Here is a 7,475-nt window from a genome sequence, read left to right as displayed (position 1 = left end):
AAACTCCCGTGTCCCTTGTCCGGTTTAACCCCTTCAATCTAACCCGTTGCGATGGCTCCACGACTATGTCCTTTCATGAGGACATCTGACGTGTTAATTCCACGACAATAAGTAATTGGACGTTCAACATGGGCAAAGATGCCATTTCCACTTCTACCACTAGGCAAAGGAACTTGTTCACTCGTAGCTTCCCCATTATTGTAGTTAGCATCCGCCACCTTGTTAGCGGGATCACCCACTTTCATCGGTGCGGTGGATAATTTAAGGCCTTCTAAAAACTTATTGAACATGCCTTCAACCTCGGTCGTCATGGAGGTTTTCGAAGTGTCCAAAGCCGCATTGAACTCCTCACGAGAGACCGAGGATCCCCAATCGGCCGTAGACGAGAACGGATTCACACCGGAGTGCTCCTCCCCACCGTCTATGCTATTGATACGTCCATTTTGCATCATGCTTTTATATCAATATTTATTGCATTATGGGATGTTATTACACATTATGTCACAATACTTATGGCTATTCTCTTTTATTTTACAAGGTTTACATAAAGAGGGAGAATGCCGGCATCTGGGATTCTGGGCTAGAAAAGGAGAAAATATTGGAGACATACTCTGCACAACTCCAAAAGTCCTGAAACTCCACGAAAGTCATTTTTGGAATTAATAAAAAAAATTCAGTGGAAGAAATACCTGAGGGGGCCACCCACGAGGGTGGGGGGCGCGCCCCCTGCCTCGTGGGCCACCTGGTAGCCCTCTGGTGCCCATCTTCTACTATATGAGGTCTTTTACCCTGAAAAAAATCATAAGCAAGCTTTCGGGATGAAACTCCGCCGCCACGAGGCGGAACCTTGGCGGAACCAATCTAGGGCTCCGGCGGAGCTGTTCTGCCGGCGAAACTTCCCTCCGGGAGGGGGAAATCATCATCATCATCATCATCGTCGATCCTCTCATCGGGAGGGGGTCAATCTCCATCAACATCTTCACCAGCACCATCTCCTCTCAAACCCTAGTTCATCTCTTGTATCAAATCTTTGTATCAAAACCTCAGATTGGTACCTGTGGGTTGCTAGTAGTGTTGATTACTCCTTGTAGTTGATGCTAGTTTGTTTATTTGGTGGAAGATCATATATTCAGATCCTTAATGCATATTAATACTCCTCTAATTATGAACATGAATATGCTTTGTGAGTAGTTACGTTTGTTCCTGAGGACATGGGTGAAGTCTTGCTATTAGTAGTCATGTGAATTTGGTATTCGTTCGATATTTTGATGAGATGTATGTTGTCTCTCCTCTAGTGGTGTTATGTGAACGTCGACTACATGACACTTTCACCATTATTTGGGCCTAGAGGAAGGCATTGGGAAGTAATAAGTAGATGATGGGTTTCTAGAGTGACAGAAGCTTAAACCCTAGTTTATAAGTTGCTTCGCAAGGGGCTGATTTGGATCCACATGTTTCATGCTATGGTTAGGTTTACCTTAATACTTCTTTCGAAGTTGCGGATGCTTGCAATAGGGGTTAATCATAAGTGGGATGCTTGTCCAAGAAAGGGCAGTACCCAAGCACCGGTCCACCCACATATCAAATTATCAAAGTAACGAACGTGAATCATATGAACGTGATGAAAACTAGCTTGACGATAATTCCCATGTGTCCTCGGGAGCGCTTTTCTCATTATAAGAACTTGTCCAGGCTTGTCCTTTGCTACAAAAAGGATTGGGCCACCTTGCTGCACCTTATTTACTTTCATTGCTTGCCCGTTACAAATTACCTTATCACAAAACTATCTGTTACCTACAATTTCAGTGCTTGCAGAGAATAACTTACTAAAAACCGCTTGTCATTTCCTTTTGCTCCTCGTTGGGTTCTGATAACCCACAAGTGTAGGGGATAATTGTAGCCTCTTTCTATAAGTAAGAGTGTCGAACCCAACGAGGAGCTAAAGGTGGAACAAATATTCTCTCAAGTCCTATCTTCCACTGATACGACTCTACGCACGCTTAGTGTTCGCCTTACCTAAAACAAGTATGAAACTAGAAGTACTTTGTAGGTGTTGTTGGATAGGTTTACAAGATAATAAAGAGCACGTAAAAAAAGTAGGGGCTGTTTAGATAAATAAGCAATAAAGTAATTATAGCGAGTGTGGAAAAGTGGTAGTAGGAGTTGTGAAATTGTCCCTAAGCAATTGACTACTTTACAAGACCGATAGCAAGTTTTATGTGGGAGAGGCATAAGCTAACATACTTTATCTTCTTGGATCATATGCACTTATGATTGGAACTCTAGAAAGCATCCACAACTACTAAAGATCATTAAGGTAAAACCCAACCATAGCATTAAAGCATCAAGTCCCCTTTATCCCATACGCCACAACCCCCTTACTCGGGTTTATGCTTCTGTCACTCAAGCAACCCACTATAAGCGAATCATGAACATATTGCAACACCCTACAGCAGGAATCCATCACGCTTGCGTGACACGGAGGGCACAATAGGACAGAAACATAACCACAAGAAAATTAAACCAATCATAGCAATTCATCAATCACCGGTAGGACAACGAAAATCTACTCAGACATCATAGGATGGCAACACATCATTGGATAATAATATGAAGCATAAAGCACCATGTTCAAGTAGAGGGTACAGCGGGTTGCGGGAGAGTGGACCGCTGAATATAGATGGGGGAAGGTGATGGAGATGTTGGTGAAGATGGCGGAGGTGTTGGTGTAGATCGCGGTGATGATGATGGCCCCCGGCGGCGTTCCGGCGCCACCGGAAGCAAGGGGGAGAGAGCCCCCCCTCTTCTTCTTCTTCCTTGACCCTTCTCCCTAGATGGGAGAAGGGTTTCCCCTCTGGTCCATGGCTCCCATGGCGTGGGAGGGGTGAGAGCCCCTCCAAGATTGGATCTGTCTCTCTGTCCCTCTCTGTTTCGGTGTTCTTAGATTCTACCCTTTCACCATTTCTTTTATATCCGGAGATCCGTAACTCCGATTGGATTGAAACTTTCGCCCAGATTTTTCTTTGAAAATTAGATTTCTTGCGGCAAAAGAAGAGCAACAACCACCTTACGAGGGGCCCACGAGGGTCAGGGGCGCGCCCAGTAAGGGCAAGCGCGCCTCCCTGCCTCGTGGCCACCTCGGGCACCGTCTTGCTTTGATTCTTCCTCCCATATTTCCCAAATATTCCAAAAATAAGCTCCATCTATTTTTATCCCTTTGGACTCCGTTTGATATGGGGTTTCTGCGAAACATAAAACATTCAACAAACAGGAATTGGCACTTGGCACTGGATCAATATGTTAGTCCCAAAAATAGTATAAAAAGTTGCCAAAAGTATATGAAAGTTGAATAATATTGGCATGGAACAATCAAAAATTATAGATACGATGGAGACATATCAGCATCCCCAAGCTTAATTCCTGCTCATCCTCGAGTAGGTAAATGATAAAAAAATAATTTTTGATGTGGAATGCTACCTAGCATAGTCTTGATCATGTAATATAATCATGGCATGAATATTAAGACACGAGTGATTCAAAGCAATAGTCTATCATTTGACATAAAAACAATAATACTTCGAGCATACTAATAAAGCATCATGTCTTTTCAAAACAACATGGCCAAAGAAAGTTATCCCTACAAAATCATATAGTCTGGCTATGCTCCATCTTCATCACACAAAATATTCAAATCATGCACAACCCCGATGACAAGCCAAGCAATTGTTTCATACTTTTGACGTTCTCATACCTTTTCAACTTTCACGCAATACATGAGCGTGAGCCATGGATATAGCACTATAGTTGGAATAGAGTATGATGGTGGAGGTTGTGTGGAGAAGACAAAAAGGGAGAAAGTCTAACATCAACGCGACTAATCAACGGGCTATGGAGATGCCCATCAATTGATGTCAATGCGAGGAGTAGGGATTGCCATGCAACGGATGCACTAGAGCTATAAGTGTATGAAAGCTCAAACTGAAACTAAGTGGGTGTGCATCCAACTTGCTTGCTCATGAAGACCTAGGGCATTTGAGGAAGCCCATCGTTGGAATATACAAGCCAAGTTCTATAATGAAAATTCCCACTAGTATATGAAAGTGATAACATAGGAGACTCTCTATATGAAGAACATGATGCTACTTTGAACCACAAGTGTGGTAGTAATATTGCCCCTTCTCTCTTTTCTCTCATTTTTTTGGTGGGCTTCTTGGGCCTCTTTTTTTAAATATATTTGGGCTTCTTTGGCCTCTTTTATTTTTCATGAAGTCCGGAGTCTCATCCTGACTTGTGGGGGAATCATAGTCTCCATCATCCTTCCCTCACTGGGGCAGTGCTCTAATAATGATGATCATCACACTTCTATTTACTTACAACTCAATATTACAACTCGATATCTAGAACAAAGATATGACTCTATATGAATGCCTCCGGCGGTATACCGGGATGTGCAATGATCTAGCGTAGCAATGACATCAAAAAACGGACAAGCCATGAAAACATCATGCTAGCTATCTTACGATCATGCAAAGCAATATGACAATGAATGCTCAAGTCATGTATATGATGATGATGGAAGTTGCACGGCAATATATCTCATAATGGCTATGGAAATGCCAAGATAGGTAGGTCTGGTGGCTGTTTTGAGGAAGATATAAGGAGGCTTATGTGTGATAGAGCGTATCGTATCACGGGGTTTGGATGCACCAGCGAAGTTTGCACCGACTTTCGATGTGAGAAAGGGCAATGCACGGTAACGAAGAGGCTAGCAGTGATGGAAGGGTGAGAGTGTGTATAATCCATGGACTCAATATTAGTCATAAAGAACTCACATACTTATTGCCAAAATCTATTAGTCATCAAAACAAAGTACTACGCGCATGCTCCTAGAGGGATAGATTGGTAGGAAAAGACCATCGCTCGTCCCCGACCGCCACTCATAAGGAAGACAATCAATAAATAAATCATGCTCCGACTTCATCACATAACGGTTCACTATACGTGCATGCTACGGGAATCACAAACCTAAACACAAGTATTTCTACTGATCCACAGTCGCCCACTAGCATGACTCTAATACCACCACCTTTATATCGCAAAACTATTGCAAGGAATCAAACATATCATATTCAGCGATCTACAAGTTTATGTAGGATTTTATGACTAACCATGTGAATGACCAATTCCTGTCATCTCTCTAAATAGATATAAGTGAAGCAAGAGAGTTTAATTATTTCTACAAAAGATATGCCCACGCTCTAACAAATATAAGTGAAGCAAAAGAGCATTCTACAAATGGTGGTTTTCTATGTGAAGACAAACAGGCAATCCAAACTTTAAATGATATAAGTGAAGCACATCAAGCATTCTATAAAGCCATACTCAAAAGATATAAGTGAAGTGCAAAGAGCATTCTATAAATCAACCAAGTATTATCTCATACCAGCATGGTGCATAAAAGAAAAGTGAAAACTAAATGCAAAAGACGCTCCTAGATTTGCACATATCGCATGAACGAAACGAATACGAAAACATACCGATACTTGTTGAAGAAAGAGGGGATGCCTTCCGGGGTATCCCCAAGCTTAGACGCTTGTGTCTCCTTGAATATTTACTTGGGGTGCCTTGGGCATCCCCAAGCTTGAGCTCTTTCCTCTCTTCCTTTTCCTCATATCGAGACCTCCTCGATCAAACACTTCATCCACACAAAACTTCAACAGAAAACTCGGTAAGATCCGTTAGTATAATAAAGAAAATCACTACTCTAGGTGCTGTTGCAAACCAATTCATATTTTGTTTTTGCATTGTGTATAATTTAATATAGCTTTTCCATGGCCTAATCCACTGATAGAAATTGATAGTTTCATCAAAACAAGCAAACTATGCATCAAAAACAGAACAGTCTGTAGAAATCTGAACATTCACCATACTTCTGGTACCCCAAAATTTCTACCAAAATTAGGAAAAATAAAAAATTTGTATAGAAAGACAGTGCAAAAAGAATCAGAACCCTTTTGACGTTCTAGTAAAAAAATTAAAGTCGTGCACTACAGCCAAAGTTTCTGTCCTGCACCGTACAAACCAACAAGCATTGTAAACATCCTAAAGGCAAACCTTAGCACATTATTTTTATAATACAATGGAATTGTACAAGGGGATAATTATTTTTTTATGAAAAGTTTCTATAATTAAGATTCACAAAGTTTCCGTGAGCATGAATAAAGTTCAAGGAGCTCCCCCACTTCAACAATGCTTGTCTTTCTCACTTTCATTGTCCTTTTTGAAAAGTTTTTTGGTTCCCCTCTTTATTTTTTTTGTTTTTAAACTATATAAAAGCACTCATCAGAAATAAATGACTCTCTAAAACTTCCGGGTTGTCTCCCTGGCAGCGCTTTCTTTAAAGCCATTAAGCTAGGCATAAAGTGCTCAAGTAATGGATCCACCTGGATCCCAAGGTATATCAAAGCCAATTTTAATTGACAATGATTTGTAATTTAGTAGTGAGCACAAAGTAACATATATCATGCAACAACGAAGTCTAACTCTCTTCCTATGCATCGGCATGTCATAAAAGAATAATTCATGCACACATAGTAAAGACCAATGCATAATATAAGCAGTTTCTTGCAATTTTATCATATTGGAAACATAGAGAGGTGGAGATATAGTTCCTCTCTCATAATAATTGCAAGTAGGAGCAGCAAGCACATGCATATCACATTCATCAAAATTATCATGTGCAATGGCAAAAGGCAACCCATCAATATAATCCTTAATAAGCACAAACTTCTCCGACATAGTGTAATTTGGAGAATTCAAAAAGATAATAGGACTATCATGCGTGGGTGCAATAGCAACAATTTCATGTTTAACATAAGGAACTATATCAAGTTCATCTCCATAAGCATAATTCATATTGGCATCTTGGCCACAAGCATAGCAAGCATCATCAAAAGGGATATTTCAAGAGAATCAACGGGATCATATCAATCATCATAACAATCATCCTTCAGTAAGCACGAAGGGGAATTAAACAATGTATGAGTTGAAGAGTTACTCTCATTATAAGGTGGGCACGGGTAGCTAATCCGCTCATCCTCCTTTTGTTCTTCGCTCTCCTCATCATCTTTTTCATCCAATGAGCTCACAGTTTCATCAATTACTTCTTCCATAGACTCCTGCAAAATATTATTCTCTTCTTGGACAGCAGAGACTTCCTCAATAAATGCATCAATATCGGCATTAAATTCATAATTCTCATAGCAATATTTAAGTATAGCAAAATTTTCAGGTCTATAAACAACATCATCAAGATTTTCACATGTTTTAAACAAAGATTCAATCTCATAAGCGCCCATAAAAGCAACAAATTATTCTATTTGTTCCACATCATAGTAATCATATATACCATTAGCATAAGAAGCCAAGGTTTCACTATCATTAAATTTGCACGAAAAGGAAAGGTGTGGAGCCTT

Source organism: Triticum dicoccoides, chromosome 4B (genome assembly GCF_002162155.2).
Source record: "Triticum dicoccoides isolate Atlit2015 ecotype Zavitan chromosome 4B, WEW_v2.0, whole genome shotgun sequence".
Taxonomy (NCBI): Eukaryota; Viridiplantae; Streptophyta; class Magnoliopsida; order Poales; family Poaceae; genus Triticum; species Triticum dicoccoides.
This window is presented reverse-complemented; position numbering follows the sequence as displayed.